This window comes from Aulostomus chinensis, chromosome 1, assembly GCF_037954235.1.
Source record: "Aulostomus chinensis isolate RoL2024-O1b breed Wild chromosome 1, RoL_Achi_v1.0, whole genome shotgun sequence".
NCBI classification, from domain to species: Eukaryota; Metazoa; Chordata; class Actinopteri; order Syngnathiformes; family Aulostomidae; genus Aulostomus; species Aulostomus chinensis.
Genome location: NC_141320.1, coordinates 17,401,085 through 17,416,730, shown reverse-complemented (window position 1 = coordinate 17,416,730; position 15,646 = coordinate 17,401,085). Strand labels below are relative to the sequence as shown.

The 15,646-nt window shown below is 46.0% G+C and overlaps 1 non-coding gene across 1 annotated transcript; it reads right to left on the bottom strand.

The window, feature by feature from the left end:
* Positions 1 to 7,278: 7,278 nt before the first annotated feature.
* On the bottom strand, positions 7,279 to 7,350 carry trnaq-uug (transfer RNA glutamine (anticodon UUG)). Its single transcript has one exon. It is a non-coding gene; the product is annotated as a tRNA-Gln (tRNA).
* Positions 7,351 to 15,646: the final 8,296 nt, after the last annotated feature.

Genomic DNA, 15,646 nt, shown 5'->3' with positions numbered 1-15,646 from the left:
TTTTAAGGTTCGTAGAAACTTTTATTACATGACTGTCAACATAACTTTGAGGTTATTTGAAACTTTCACTCCATTACTTTTAGCATCATTTTGAGTTCATTAGCAATTCTCCTGACATCACTGTCGCATTATTTGGAGTTTCGTAGCAACTTTTACTTCATTACTGTTGCATTATTTTTAGGTTAGTATCAACTCTTATTTGACTGTTAGCATCACTTTGAGGTTGTTCGAAACACTTTCTACATTACTGTAAGCATCACTGAGTTTATTAGCAACTATCACTATGTTACTGTTAGCATCGTTTTGAGTTTAATAGCAATTCTTACGACATCACTGTCAGCATCATTTTTAATTTACTCGCAACTCTCACCAAATGACTGTCAGCATCACTTTGAGGTTATTCAAAACTTTCACTCCATTACTGTTAGCATCATTTTGAGTTCATTAGCAATTCTTACTACATCAGTGTCGCATCATTTTGAGATCATTAGCAATTCTTACTACATCACTTTCGCATTATTCTGAGGTTATTAGCAACTCTTACTACATTACTGTCAGCATCACTTTTAGTTTATTAGCTATTCTTACTAAATCACTTTCGCATCATTTTGAGATCTTTAGCAATTCTTCTGACATCACTGTCGCATCATTTTGAGGATCGTAGCAACTCTTACTACATGACTGTCAGCATCAATTTGAGGTTATTAGCAACTATCACTTAATTACTGTTAGCATCATTTTGAGTTCATTAGCAATTCTTACTACATCACTGTAGCATTATTTTGAGGTTATTAGCAACTCTTACTACATTACTGTAGCATTATTTTGTGTTCATTAGCAACTCTTACTCCATCACTGTAGCATTATTTTGAGGTTCGTAGTGTGGCAAGGCGAGCGGTGGAGAACAGTTGCCAACAACGCCACCTGGGGGCTTTCACCCCAGTACATAAACAAAATTTCAAAATGACCAGGCTTCCATTTGAACAAAGGCACACAGGTCGAGAGACACAACAGGACAGGACCGCGATTTCCAATTATAAAAATACTTTTATTAGAAAAATAGTTTAAAATGAGCAACAGACTAAATGAATACCAATGGATATAATAAGGAGTGCAAGAGGAATTACCAAAAGGAAAAGGGGACAGGGCTGGGGCTTACCACGACAGCGGTAACGAAAAGGGGAGGGATCCAAAAAAACTACACTGCACCCGTGACACAGCAAACCAAAAAAACATGAATAAGGAACCACCACCAGGGGGACCGCTGCCGCTCTGGGCCCTCAACACCTGTCAAAGAAAAGAACACCATCAAAAACATGAAATCAAGGCAACCCTCACACACGAACCAAATATCACTACCACAAATAACCCAACAGAAACTGTTTTAAATCCAAATGATCAAAATGGGGAGCAAAAGGCAACAATAATAATAATAATAATAATAATAATAAAGGTTCTAAACAATAAATCAAATGTAACCCACAAAAACTAACAGTAATAATTCAAAGAAAGAAATAACAAATAGAAAAGGAATAAACTCAAGTAATTAAGGAAATGTCTGCCCCTCTAATTAAAACCAGGCTCCAAGGGGGATGGCTCAGCGCCGATGAGGGTCGGGATGCCCTCTCTTGGCCCACGTTGAGGCTCTTACAAAGGCCGTAGTGCACGGCTTTAACCGCCGTTACTGGGATCAGAGCCGTTATGAGCCGAATCAGCAAGAATACAGACTGAAGACGAGGAGAAGAGGAAGAACCAAAACAGCAGCGAGGCTCACAGCAGCAATTGACGGCTGCGCACTGCAAAATAAACAAGTTCACCTAATTAAAATGTGGATGAAGGACATTACAGAATAACAAAAGCTAAGAATAAACTTTTCCTACCGGAGAGCAGAATCGTGGCGTCAGACGAGGCAGGAGGAGGAAGCCCGCAGCCCAGACTACACAAACGATGGCCGGGAGAGGATAATCAGAACACCACAGACCATCGGCAGCTTGATATGAAAGGCAGACAACTACGCGTCTTATCCACAGAAAGCGTACCACGCACACACCGGCCCAAGGGAGACAGCCCAGCTCCCGGTAACACCACACCGCTGGACGGAGCAAAACTGGAGTAAACAGGGGGCCCATGACACAGAATAATGGAGCAGAGCAAGCATGCATACCTTTGTTTGTAACCGATCTGCTGACCAGCGAGACGCCACCACGCACGGCTGTCGGCTCCGTAAAGGAGGGAGAGGAAGTGGAAAGGACGGAGAAGGGTCGGACCAGGTCTACTGCTAGGTGACCACTCACTATCGTCTGCCACACTGCCCCTCACGGTGGGGAGTGTAACGCTATCCTGCCAAAGTACATTTGTTTCATTCTTTTGCTCTTGCACTTTAATTAAAATGGACTTGACTTGAGAATGTTTTGTTTCAAAATATAGATGAATTCCCAGATTTATAGGTAGCATGAGTATGAAGTTGCACTTGCACCCGGTGGGAAAATGTCCTCTGCATTTGACTCTAACTATGTAGGAGCAGTGTTAGCAGTGTCAGCCTGGGGGCTTGGTCAAGATCAATGACAGGAGTAGCAGACAGGTAATATCCATAGCATGCATGTTGTTTGAGAGGAGTAAGGGTACACTGTTGGTCTCTCACCTGATGCGCTGTCATCAGCACAAATGATCTGTTCCTAAACATCAAAATCTACCATCCCCCCTGATTGTTTTTTACAACTGGAGTACTGGTTAACACTTTAGAAAGCCTTCATTCAGAGCTGTGAAGAACCTTGAACCTGATATCCCAGACATCAAAGTGGGCCACTAACTGGCCAGATGAAGCTATGCTAGGCTGCTGTATTCTGAAGAGCTAAAGTAGCAGCTTCTGAGAGGGATGCTAACCTGGATGTGTTCATCTCCTACTTTAATATCAGCCCCCAACTTGGAGCTCTGACAGCCTCCAGCTTGTTGTTCCTGTTTCTGCTTCAGTCAACAGGGAACTCCAACCTGCAGTAGAATCTTCAACAACAATGGAATAGAAAAGAGAGGAAGAAAAACTAGAATAAACTTACAAAGCTGAGAAATGTTCATGAAGAAGAAAGGCACACGTTATGATTGAGGCCAGAAACTAAAACTCCACACCAAATGTACTTTGACTTGTAGGATAATGAACTTGAATGTGTTGAAACAGCAGATCAATGAATCCACTACCACACAACAAGATGATGACCCCCTACCACAAGATGGCGTCACAGATCCTGACGCTCTGAGCAGGAAACACCGAGCAAAACATTACAACAAAGCTCCTGTTGTTCCCTACAGGAAAAACTGTGGCTCTGATGAGAAGAAGGATCCCAGCCTCCTCTGAGGATCCATGGCCGCACCATTGGGTAGAAGGACGATGGGGTCGGCACCAGGAGGAACCCTGGTGTCTCCGATGCAGGGAAGATGGAGCAGTGAAGAGGCCACATTGTGGCGTCCTAAAGAGGACATTTGGTGGAGCCTGAGACAGCAAACATCACGTCCCCTTCCATCAGAAGAACCACAGCACCAGAAGAAAGAATCCCGGCAGTGACGACAGGGAGGATCAGGGTGACCTCCTCACCTCCACCTTTGAACCTTCAAGTGAACTTTAAAAAGCTTTAGAGTGGAGAAAGATTTTAAACATTTTATTGTTTTTTCCTTTCATTCTCATTTGTGCGATTGTCTGATTTATTAGAAATAAACACTGTCTGCTGGGTTTACATTGACTGTGATTCTCTTTTTGCATGCAAGTTGAAAGTTCTGCCAATAAAAACCACAAGTATTTGAAGACCAAAGGAAGAACCCCCAAAGTCAGGACCCTGAGATCAAAGTGAGCGCTCTGATCTCAGAGGTCTGGGATATTTCCCATCCCATGGCCCTTCAAATAAGAGCCCTGTGTCTCTGTCTCAAAGTTTTAAACCGTATTTGTTTGTTAAATTAAAACCAGACGACCACTGTGGTCCTTTTTACACAGTAAGTAAAGCACAGATGCCCTGGTGGACCTGTTGGCACCCTGGACTTTGAATCCAGTGACCTGAGTCCAAGTCTCAGTTCCAGCAGGTTTCCTGCAGCCTTCAGCAGAGCTGCCATGTTTCTCTGTAGAGAACTAAGTGATGCTCTCAGCAGGTTGAGGGCACCACCAACAAGTGAGGGATGAACCTCTGACTTCCTTCTTGTCAAACAGGGAACTCCTAATACCTCATTTGAGTAAAGTACCTCATATTCCTGACATCCAAGTAGTAGTGAAGTGGAGGAAGAAGGGAGGAGATCTCCAACAGGATCCTTCTTTCCTCTGTCCTCCTTGATCTCATGGATCACCACAGTCAAGGGGAGACCCAAGCTCCTGGATGGATCTGGCACTCAGGAACTGCTGAGTTTTCCAGTGGACTTTGTTCCATCCATGGTTCAGGAACAGGACTCCTCCTGGTTAACCTGGTATCTTTCCACCCAACTGTGGGTTCTTGGAGAATTTTTCATGTCATGTCAAGAAATCAGGCTGGTGGGTTTTTCAATGAGAGAAATTCTGGTAACTTAATTAAGTGGCATGTTTGTTGAAGCAGTAATTAACTGATAAATTAAGGAAGGCCTGGCCAGTCTTTGCTCCCAGGTCATACGATGGAGTTAGAAAGTCCTGAATCAATCTGGAGTTCCATGATTTCCTTGTGGTTCATGATCCTTTTGCCAATGTAGTCTGGAACAAGAGCAAGATGAACCTCCAAATATCAACAGTTTGTATTGCAGGTGATGTCAAGTGGTATTTAGAGGAACCTCCTCATTGTGTTTGGTTCCATGGTGGAATGGTGAGCACTCTGGACTCTGGATCCAGTGATCCCAGTTCAAGTCTCAGAAGGACCTTCCTGTCTGGAAGGTGTCCCATGTAACAAACTGGTCAAGAGATGCAATGTGGTTCAAATGTTCTGGTTCATTTCTTCCTGCCATGAACTCAGACAGTGTGTTTAATGTTAACAATTTTAAAAATTCTACTTTGTCAGTGATTTAATTCAGTCTTCGTCTAAGTGTCTGTCAGGATGGCTGAGCGGTCTAAGGCGCTGAGTTCAGGTCGCAGTCTCTCCTGGAGGCGTGGGTTCAAATCCCACTTCTAACAAAGGACATTTTCTCCACATTCCTATGCATCCACAATGGTAAATTCCAAACCCAGTTGAAGCTGCTCTCCACTGAGGGGAGTGAGTGGTTGAACTGGCAGCAGAGGAGGCAAAGGAGCTTCCCTGTGATGGTCCAACATCGCCTGGTTTCCTCCAACATGGAGCAGCCACCAAACTCTAACTTCAATGTTGGATCAAAGTCTGCTGAAGGAATGTGTTTTCTTTCAAGTCACATTTTGTCCATTAACTTCATCATCAGAGTCTCCATCTCATCACATGACTAAAGTCTGGGTTCTGTGTTGGTGGTAAACATCCTTCCACTCACCCAGGCTCCCCACTGGTCTGCACACAGAAATGCATATTTTACTGGTTTAACCAGTTCCTCAAGTAGTTTAGAAAAAAGACACTTTGTTAGCTCCTGTAAAGGTCCCACTTTGGGTCGTAACACTTTTTTCCTGACTGCTTGACGTCTCAGTCAGAACAGCTGAGATGAGAACTGAATGTCTGGATTTCTTCCTGACATCATCAGGGTCTGAGGAGTTCATTAATAAAAGGATTCAGTAAGATGGGAGTTAGAACTTGGAGACCAAAGGAAGAACCTCCAAATTCAGGACCCTGAGATCAAAGTGAACACTCTGATCTCAGAGGTCTAGGATATTTCACATCCTGATGGCCCTCCAAAATAAGAGCACTGTCTCACTGTCTAAAAGTTATCATTTGTTTGTGAAAAAATCAGGGTAGGTTTTTCAGACTTTGTCAGACCTTTCCCCAAATCATCATTTGTTTGTGGAAATTAGATCCAGAAAACCACTGCAGTCCCTCATACATGATTAGTGCCATAGTTTGTCTCACACCTTTCATCTTTGATGGTTCCATGGTGGAATGGTGAGCACTCTGGACCCTGAATCCAGTGATCCCAGTTCAAACCTCAGTGGGGCCTCCAGCAGGTCTCTGACAGGTGTTGATAGAGGAGTTGTGGCTGCTGACTACAGTGGAAGACACCATCAACAATGATGTGTAGAAGCTCTCAGCTCCTTCAGTCACATGACTGGGTCATCCTGTCATGTGACTGATGTCACTTGGCAGGACTGCCATTGCATTCTTAATTCTGTAACATCTGAGATTAAAATCTATGGAATTACAACCAACAAGCAGCCAAACACCTGATCAGATGCTCCTTCATCAGGCTGAGGAGAATCAATCTAAACTGGGATGAAGAAAATTAACTGAGAGGAGAAACCTCCTGATTCGCTGACATGGACCCACCTGATCCATGTCAGCCTTGTTGGAGCAGAAAGAGGTGGATCAGAGGAATCAGTGGATCAAGACTCAGGTGGCAGATGAAGAGTCTCTGTATTCACAATGGAGTCAGAGAAATCTTCCAACGTGAGAGAACGTGAAAGACCATTTTATACTGAAGACAGGCTGTGTGTGTGTGTGTGTGTGCGTGCGTGTGTGTGTGTGTGTGTGTGTGTGTGTGTGTGTGTGTTCATGTGCAGACTTTTCCCTGGAACAACGTTTTTTATTTGAAGCAAGAAAGCAAGAGCCTCCAGATCAAAGTCAGAATTGATGATGATGTCATCAGGGCTTTGATAGTGTATTTATTTGTACCTAGAATTCTGTCTTTGATCTCAGGAGGACATGAAAGACACTCAACTTTAAAAAGTATATGAGAGCATTCAGCTTGGTTAGAAAACATTTTGACTGTTGAACAGTAGAGTTTGTTAGAAACAGTTTACAACACTCAGAATTAAATTGAAGATACAAAAACCTTCCACACTTAAATCCTGTCTCTAACTTCAAACTGGGGATGAACATTTTTATAATCAATCTGTCTCTATGTGATGGCCCTGCCATGGACTGGTGACCTGTCCAGGATAAACCCCGCCCCTCACCTGAGGGATAGGCTCCACCCCCACGAACCATTGCAGATCATCAATAACCAAAGCTACTAAGGAGGATTACAGAGTTTGAGAGTCAGTGACTTAATAGAGTCTAACAAAGGGTTGGACCTGAATGAGACAGTCACCCTTCAACATGGGGCCATGGCAGAGTGAACCAAGAACACTACAATGGGGGTGAGAGTGGAGCCATGATGGACTCACAGTTCATCACCTCCACCATCATGTGGACCACCTGATCACCTCTCCCTCAACCTCTAAATAACTCATTCCCTGACCGGGAATCGAACCCTGGCCGCGGCGGTCAAAGCGCCGAATCCTAGCCACTAGACCATCAGGGACCACACTGAGCTCTCCAACAACAGAGACTATAGACAATGACTCAAGAACACAGGACTCTGTGGTCTCAGTTTGAGATGCAGAGGGTCCACCAAGACCACCAGACACCTCAGCCCCCTAAAGAAAGTCCACCCCCAGGATCCTGTCCCCCTCTGCTCCAACTCAGCCCTCCATTCATAACGTGACTTTCGCTACGTCCGAACTGCCAAGTACCAACCTACGTCCTCCTGCTACAACCTAAACATGGCGGCACCACTCAGACACCCTAGAAGATTGGTGGTGAAGCACGACCTCTGCTGGCAGAACACAGACACCGCAATTAGGTAGACAGCACCAATGAAAGCCCCACCTGCTGGCCTGACTGTCGTACTGCACTCCACTCTGAACGCACCCTTCACTCATTCTCTATTATTAAGCACGTTAACGCACCTGTACAGGTGTGTTCACATTATATACATATTATATATTTATGCTTGGCCGTTTTTGATGAACTTGGGTGGGACTCTGGTGCAGGGATGAGGTCATGGAGCTGATCTGGGAGCAGTCCTGATGTTAAATGCTGTGATGAAGGACAGTGTGGAGGAAAAATGAGTCAAATTTAAATTGTCAACAGTTTAACGTTGTTGGCAGGACTCCAACCTGAGCAGGGAGACCCCAATGGATTTCTAGTCCATCGCCTTCACCACTCGGCCACAACGACCACATTCACACACTTTTGTAGGAGACTGAAATTAGACAATGAAAGTTCATGTCAGCACAGTCAAACATTTTTTGTCCTCTCTCAAAGACAAACTATTTGTGTGTGTGTGTGTGTGTGTGTGTGTGTGTGTGTGTGTGTCAGTGTTGTGACTGAACGGTGAAGAAGACGACCTTCTGACTCCATTTTCTTTGTTGCTCTTCTATCAGTTCCTCAGTTTCTCTCATCAAGTGAAGCAGCTTTGACAGGTTTACTTCTCTGTGTGTTCACAACTTTGGTCTTTAAACTCCTGACAAACTCACCACGTCACACATTTGGTGAATTAAAGCAACAAATAATGACATCATGATGATTCAGGTTAGGGGGGCACGGCCTGGAGGAAGAGTGGCCGTCTAGCAGAGTTGCTGGTTCAGTTCTCACTTCAGCTGGTGACCATGTTGAAGTGTCCTTGAGCAAGACACTGAGCCCCTCATTGCTCCTGATGACCAGCATCCAAGACCAACAAGCTTCTGATTGGCTCTGATTCTCTGAGGCAAAGTCCAACACAGGAAACAGAAACTCTTGAGGTTGTCTCACTTTTTTTTAAAGAAACTCAGCACAGGACAGTGATAGGAGGCTGGTTTCCTTGATGTGGGCTTCACCTCCACTGCTGTCCACATTTAAATGCTGGCTGATGCTGGTCCCCTGTTGAAACCTGGACCAGACCAGGGACCTTCAGACCTTCAGTCTAACGCTGTTCCAGCATTGGATGAAAGAGACTGGTGCTCTCGTCTTCTTCAACACTGACTTGTTCTACCAGGACAAGAGAATCTGAGCTTGGATGTCATTTAGCAGTCAAAGGCTTGTTAAACTGGTCAACATCAGCTGGTGTTCACTCTGATGATGTAGCGATGGTCTGGATTCTTCCTTCTGGAGCACCAAGCTGCTGGGAAGAAGCCTGATGATGTCAGAGTTGTGTTCAGTGGCTCCTGCTGGGTCCATTTCTGACAAATGGGCTCCAAAGAGTTCACTGTTTAAAAGGCTCAGAGAAAGCAGCACATCATGGTGGTCAGGAGACGAGGTGGCCGAGTGGTTAAGGTGATGGACTGCTGATCCATTGAGCTCTGCAGGCGTGGGTTCCAATCCCATCCTCGTCGTAGGAGACTTTGGTTTCTGCTCCTAGATTCTGGAACGACTCTGAAGTGTGAGGCTTTTCAAGAGGAGATCCTGCAGCATCAGAGAGCTGCAGTTCCAGGACCCCACAGCACCCCCTACTGAATTGGATGATAAAATGCATTTGTTGGACTCTTGTTTTTTGGTGACAGCGCCACCTATCAAATTAGATGATAGCAAAATGACTAACTATTTTATTCCACCAAAATACTACTTCCTATCCTTTAATTTTTAACTATAGTATTAATGGTTTCTTCCATTTCCACCAAATACTTTCAAATTTATAGTTTTAAAGGTTCGTTCCACCAAAATACTTTCTAATTTATAGTTTTAAAGGTTCATTCCACCAAAATACTTTCTAATTCACAGTTTTAAAGGTTCGTTCCACCAAAATACTTTCTAATTTATAGTTTTAAAGGTTCCTTCAGTTGAGGGCTCCTGGTTCTGTGTGAGGGGTTGAGGGTCGATATGGGATGATGAGGAAGATTTCATGTCACGATGGTCCTGCTAAAGTAACTGAGAGTCATGACATCAAACAATGTCATCAAAATACGCTTGAACTGAGACCCCTCGCTCCGTGTGGCTGCTCTCATGGCCCGTACGCTCTTGACGGCGCTCCGTGCGGCGGCTCCCCTGCTCCAGACAGAGAAGGGGTACCTGCCGAGTCTCAACAGCAACCCCCCCCCCCCCAAGCCCCCTCTCCAAAGATCATCACGCGTACTGGAGGGCTGTGATTGGGCCGCTGTGGTGCTCTGTCTGTCTGTGACCTCAGGTGCCGCTCCTGACTGCGCACGGTGCTGAAAGTTTGAGACTCCAACAGACATGTCCAGGTAAAAGAGGACGTCTGGTCCCCCATCAGATCAAGTTCACCTGATTCTGATCATTCAAAAAATCACATGGTTGGCCCCGATTTCTGATCACGTGAATGGATCAGGACATCTTTTTGACTGTAGGCCAAAGGTTGTTATGACAATGATGATGTGTCCCAGAAATATATATATTTTTTGAAGATTGTATTTTGAAACAAAATTGGAATAATTTTGTTTTGAAAAGCCAAAATAAAAAGTTGTGCTGACAAAGAGAGCAGTGTGTGTTTTAAATGTGAACCAAACAAGATGCCTAAAGTTTTTTGAAAACGGCACTTTGTAATAGAAAATTAAAATTATTTTATTTTGAAAAACAAAATCAAAGCTCAGTTGTGCTGACAAGGAGAGCAGAGTGTGTTTCAAATGTTAATAGAAGAATAAGCCTAAATATTTTTGAAGACTACAGTTTACAACAAAGTTTGAATGATTTTATTTTGAAAAGCCCAAAAGAATGTTGTGCTGACAAAGAGACCAGTGAATGATTTCAATGTGAACTGAAGAACAAATATTCTTGAAGACAATTTGTGCATTTCTTTGTGCTGTCTGAGTACACATTTGGCCCAGATGTAAGATGTGAATCATGGCTCTGTGCCAGATCTGAACCAAATGTCATTGAGTTTTTAACTGTACTGGGCCACAACCGGCCCAAGTCCATTCCAGATCAGTAATCTATATTGTTGCCGGTATTGGGCCGTTGTGAATAAAGACCCCGGTGCAGATCTGGCAAACGGTCTGCACCAAATCTCATCCACGGTCTGGAGCAGATCTGCTGCAGTGTTGCTGTCTGGGAACTGTCAGCTCCAATGGAAGTGCACGGGGAGGCTGTCTCCCCTCCTGGTCCAGACTGTCTCCCCTCCTGGTCCAGACTGTCTCCTCTCCTGGTCCAGACTGTCTCCCCTCCTGGTCCAGACTGTTTCCCCTCCTGGTCCAGACTGTCTCCCCTCCTGGTCCAGGCTGTCTCCCCTCCTGGTCCAGGCTGTCTCCCCTCCTGGTCCAGACTGTCAAACACAGGCTGGTCACATCCAAACTAAAACTCCCACACCTTCAAAAAACACACCACTGAATTCCTGACACAAATCCCTACAAAATGATGATGGTACATTCCACTGTTGGACAACATCTGGGGTTTAGGACACTTTTTCACATGAAAAACTCTAAAAACCTGCTCTGCTCTCCCGTCTGACACAGGGGGAGAGAGCAGCGGGGGAGGGGCGCTTCGAGCCTCGACTCTCCCCTCTGCACTCTCACTTTATGTCAGCGGGGGAGGGGCGCTTCAAGCCTCGACTCTCCCCTCTGCGCTCTCACTTTACGTCAGCGGGGGAGGGGCGCTTCAAGCCTCGACTCTCCCCTCTGACATAGGGGGAGGGAGCAGCGGGGGAGGGGCGCTTCAAGCCTCGACTCTCCCCTCTGCGCTCTCACTTTACGTCAGAGGGGGAGGGGCGCTTCAAGCCTCGACTCTCCCCTCTGCGCTCTCACTTTACGTCAGCGGGGGAGGGGCGCTTCAAGCCTCAACTCTCCCCTCTGACATAGGGGGAGGGAGCAGCGGGGGAGGGGCGCTTCAAGCCTCGACTCTCCCCTCTGCACTCTCACTTTACGTCAGCGGGGGAGGGGCGCTTCAAGCCTCAACTCTCCCCTCTGACATAGGGGGAGGGAGCAGCGGGGGAGGGGCGCTTCGAGCCTCGACTCTCCCCTCTGCGCTCTCACTTTACGTCAGCGGGGGAGGGGCGCTTCGAGCCTCGACTCTCCCCTCTGCGCTCTCACTTCACGTCAGCAGGGGAGGGGCGCTTCAAGCCTCGACTCTCCCCTCTGCGCTCTCACTTTACGTCAGCGGGGGAGGGGCGCTTCAAGCCTCGACTCTCCCCTCTGCACTCTCTCTTTACGTCAGCGGGGGAGGGGCGCTTCAAGCCTCGACTCTCCCCTCTGCACTCTCTCTTTACGTCAGCGGGGGAGGGGCGCTTCAAGCCTCAACTCTCCCCTCTGTGCTCTCACTTTACGTCAGCGGGGGAGGGGCGCTTCAAGCTTCGACTCTCCCCTCTGCACTCTCACTTTGTCCCACTTCTACCTCGGGGTATCTCCGGGGCAAAGACCCTGTTATTTTTGCTCGTGTAGGAATTTTTCACCAAGTCATCATTAATCAATCAGGACCCACAGAGTCTGTACTGTGCTGTTCTAAATCTGGAGAGGACACCTTCTAGTTGGTTCAAAAGAATTTATTCAGATCAACAGAAAAGAATCCAGAGCTCTGGAGATCGTCTCCCTGTCCTGGAGTCAGCATTCGCAGATGTGTCGTCCCTGGCGTTGGGGCAAGAAGTTGTCAGGATTTGGGGGTTGAGGATGGTGAGGGAATGATGGAGACCCAATTGCAGACAGTGTAGGGCAGTGCACAAAAGAGGTTTATTGATTATGGTGGGGAGACTGGACGATGGGAGACTGGACGATGGGAGACTGACGATGGGAGAAAGCGAATCAGACATAAACTAAACGTCACAAAACTTAATGGAACCAGGACGAACAGGAGAAAACACAGGGTTAAATATTAAAGCTGCAAGCAGCGTTGTTAGGGCCTGAGCCCCCGTGCGGCCTACGGCCGCGTCCTTGACACCGGCCCGAATCCAACGGTGTAATCGGCAAATCCCTGGGCCTTGTAGTTTAGGAGATACGAGCCTCAGTGCGCTGCCCAGTGTGAGTGCAGAGCTGAGAGCCGGCCCTTTAAGAGCCCCTCCCTTCTCTGCTGGCTCTCTGCCATCTCTGTCAGAGCTGAGAGCAGAGCTGAGAGCAGAGCTGCCAGCTGGCCCTTTAAGAACCCCTCCCCCGCTGCACTGTGTCTGATCTGTGCTGGAGTGGAGAGAGTGGAGGATTCAGAGAAATGTAGTGTTTAAAAGCTGAATAAGTCGGCATACGTTGGTCAAAAGTCACACAAAATACCATATTTTTGTAGGGATTTTTGTCAGGAATACAGTGGTGTGTTTTTAAAAGCTGTGCGATGTATGGTGTAGATGTGAGAAGCATTTGTTTGACAGTATGTACCCTGAGAGGACACGCTCTCCCCATAGACTTCCATTGTAAGGCGAAAAGTGTCTCCCCCACTTTGACAGCTTATAAAATCCAAACCAAGCGCGTAGTATATTAACCTTGAACAACTTTTAATCAGCACAGTTGGAAGAGTAATGTGTGAAAGTTTGGAAGCCCTGGCATTTACGGTTTAGGAGGAGATTGATTTTTTGGGGGGAGTTTTCAGTCACATGACTGGATGACTTCAGTCACGTGACTGGATGACTTCAGTCACATGACAGGATGACAGTGTAGATGCCAATGTAGAGGTTGGGGAAATAGTCTCTGAGAATCCAGCTTGAAGCCACGCCCTCCTTGTTCTTCAAAAACCCAAACAGCGACCATCAGTCTCCCTCCAATCCTGTACTTGGTTCAGTGTTGCTGTTCCATTTTGCAGCAGTAGGTGTCGCTGTAATACCAGGTTCAGTTCAAGATTCCCAACTCCAGCTCATGTTGGTGACCTCAGTGGCAGGTAAAATGGTGCTTCAGTGGATCATGTGATCAACTCATGTGTGTCCTCACTGCTCCACAGGTCTGTCAAATGTTCTGTAAAATAGTTGGACCCAGCAGAGCTGCTAGATTAGGAGTTGATGGAGTCGTTACAGATACCAGGGTCCAAAGTCCAGCTTGAACCTGGTTTGTGCAGTTCTTTGTCAAGCTAGCAGCCATTCTTTTCACTGCCAAGCTAAAGTGACTTCTGTCAACAAAGGTCAACATACAAAAGGATATTTCTACTGGCAGTTCAAGATTTTGATCAAACTCCTTTTTCAGAGCTGGAACCTTCCTCTTGTGTCAGCTTTCTGTTCCCATCTCTATGGTAACGGTCAGTTTTGACCCACGTCTTCAATCAGCTGTCAAATAAACTAAAACAATTTTCTATCCTCCAAGTTGTTTCCATCTCTTGGTGACCTTGTTAGGCTTCCTTATCCATGGAAATATTGGTTTGAAAATTTAGTTGTGGGCCTCTGGACATTTTTTTAGTCACTAAACCCTCGATTTCAGTTAAAAAAATGGTAAAATGAACCTCAAGAAAATCCTAGAAATGAACCAAAGGTTGTTGTGTTTCCTGACCGTTACTGAGGGTGTTAGAACACATCTCTGACATGGACTGGTTTGATTTAGTATTCATTTTAATATCATTAACTATTGGAACATCCATGGTGTTATGGTCAGTTTAGAACCTCATAAATTTACTTCAAGAAAAAGAGAAAAAAGTCTCTTTTTCAGCAACAGAACTTTGATACAAACACAAAATGAAAAGCAGAACAAGCCAGAACCCAAAATGTGGATTTGGAAGGTCAACAAACAACAACCAGTCAAGCAAATCAAACCATCAGAAACCAGTTACTGGTTCAAAACCAGTAAAAAACAAAAACAGAGGAAAAGTCTCTGTGTGTAAGAACATGCATGTGTGTGTGTGTGTGTGTGTGTGTGTATGTGTGTGTGTGTGTATGTGTGTGTATGTGTGTGTGTATGTGCCTGTGTGTGTGTATGTGTGTGTGTGTGTGTATGTGCCTGTGTGTGTGTGTGTGTGTGTGTGTGTGTGTGTGTGTATGTGTGTGTGTGTGTGTGTGTGTGTTCAGATGCATGTGTGACACTTCTGTGTGTTCTCTGCAGAGATGTTCCTGCAGTTGAAGCACCATCCGTTTGTCCTGCTGTCCTGACTGCTAGGGCAGTCCTGACCCTCTTTCGTCTTGAACCAGGTCCTGAGGGGGTTGTGGCTGTGGCTGTTCTGGTTGGTGTTGAGGCAGGGCTGCTGAGGAGGACGCTGGTGTGGATGCTCTCTGTGTTGCTGATGGCATGGATGGAGTGCTGCTGAGCTCTGCAGGTGTCTGAGCAAGGCTGCAGCGTCTGGGTCTCGGGGCGTCCGTTCCCTTCCCTCAGTGTGTGGCTTGACCAGGGAACTTCCCAGCTCCTCCACAAACATTCTCCTCTTGCTCTTCTTGGTTGAGCTCCACTCCTGGTGGATGTGGGTCCACAACACCAATGTTTCTATGCAGACTCATCAAGGATGCTGCAAAACACAAGAATCCACCCCAAGACTTTCTCTTCAACTGTGTTGAGGTCTTCATGGCTGTGATGATGCAGGTTCTCTTTCTTTTTTTCTTCTTAAAAAAGTCAGTCGTTTCATGTTAAACAATTAATGTTATATTAAAAAACAGTTGATCATCTTTTATTAATTACATGTACATGAATCATGTATATATTTAGTCAGGTTAAGTTGTTGCTGGTTTGATGTAAATATTGATTGTAGAGCATGGTTGTGGTCTCACCTCCACTCTATGGGCCATCCATCGTCATCTTCTGCTTATTCCTTACTAGTAAGGGTCACGGGGGGGGGGGGGGCTGGAGCCTATCCCAGCATCTACGGGCGAGAGGCGGGGTTCACCCTGGACAGGTCACCAGTCCATCGCAGGTCCAACACACAGGCGAACAACCATTCACGCTCACGCCTACGGTCAATTTAGAGTATCAATCAGCCTAGTCCCCTAATGTCCATGTCTTTGGACAGTGGGAGGAAGCCGGAGTACC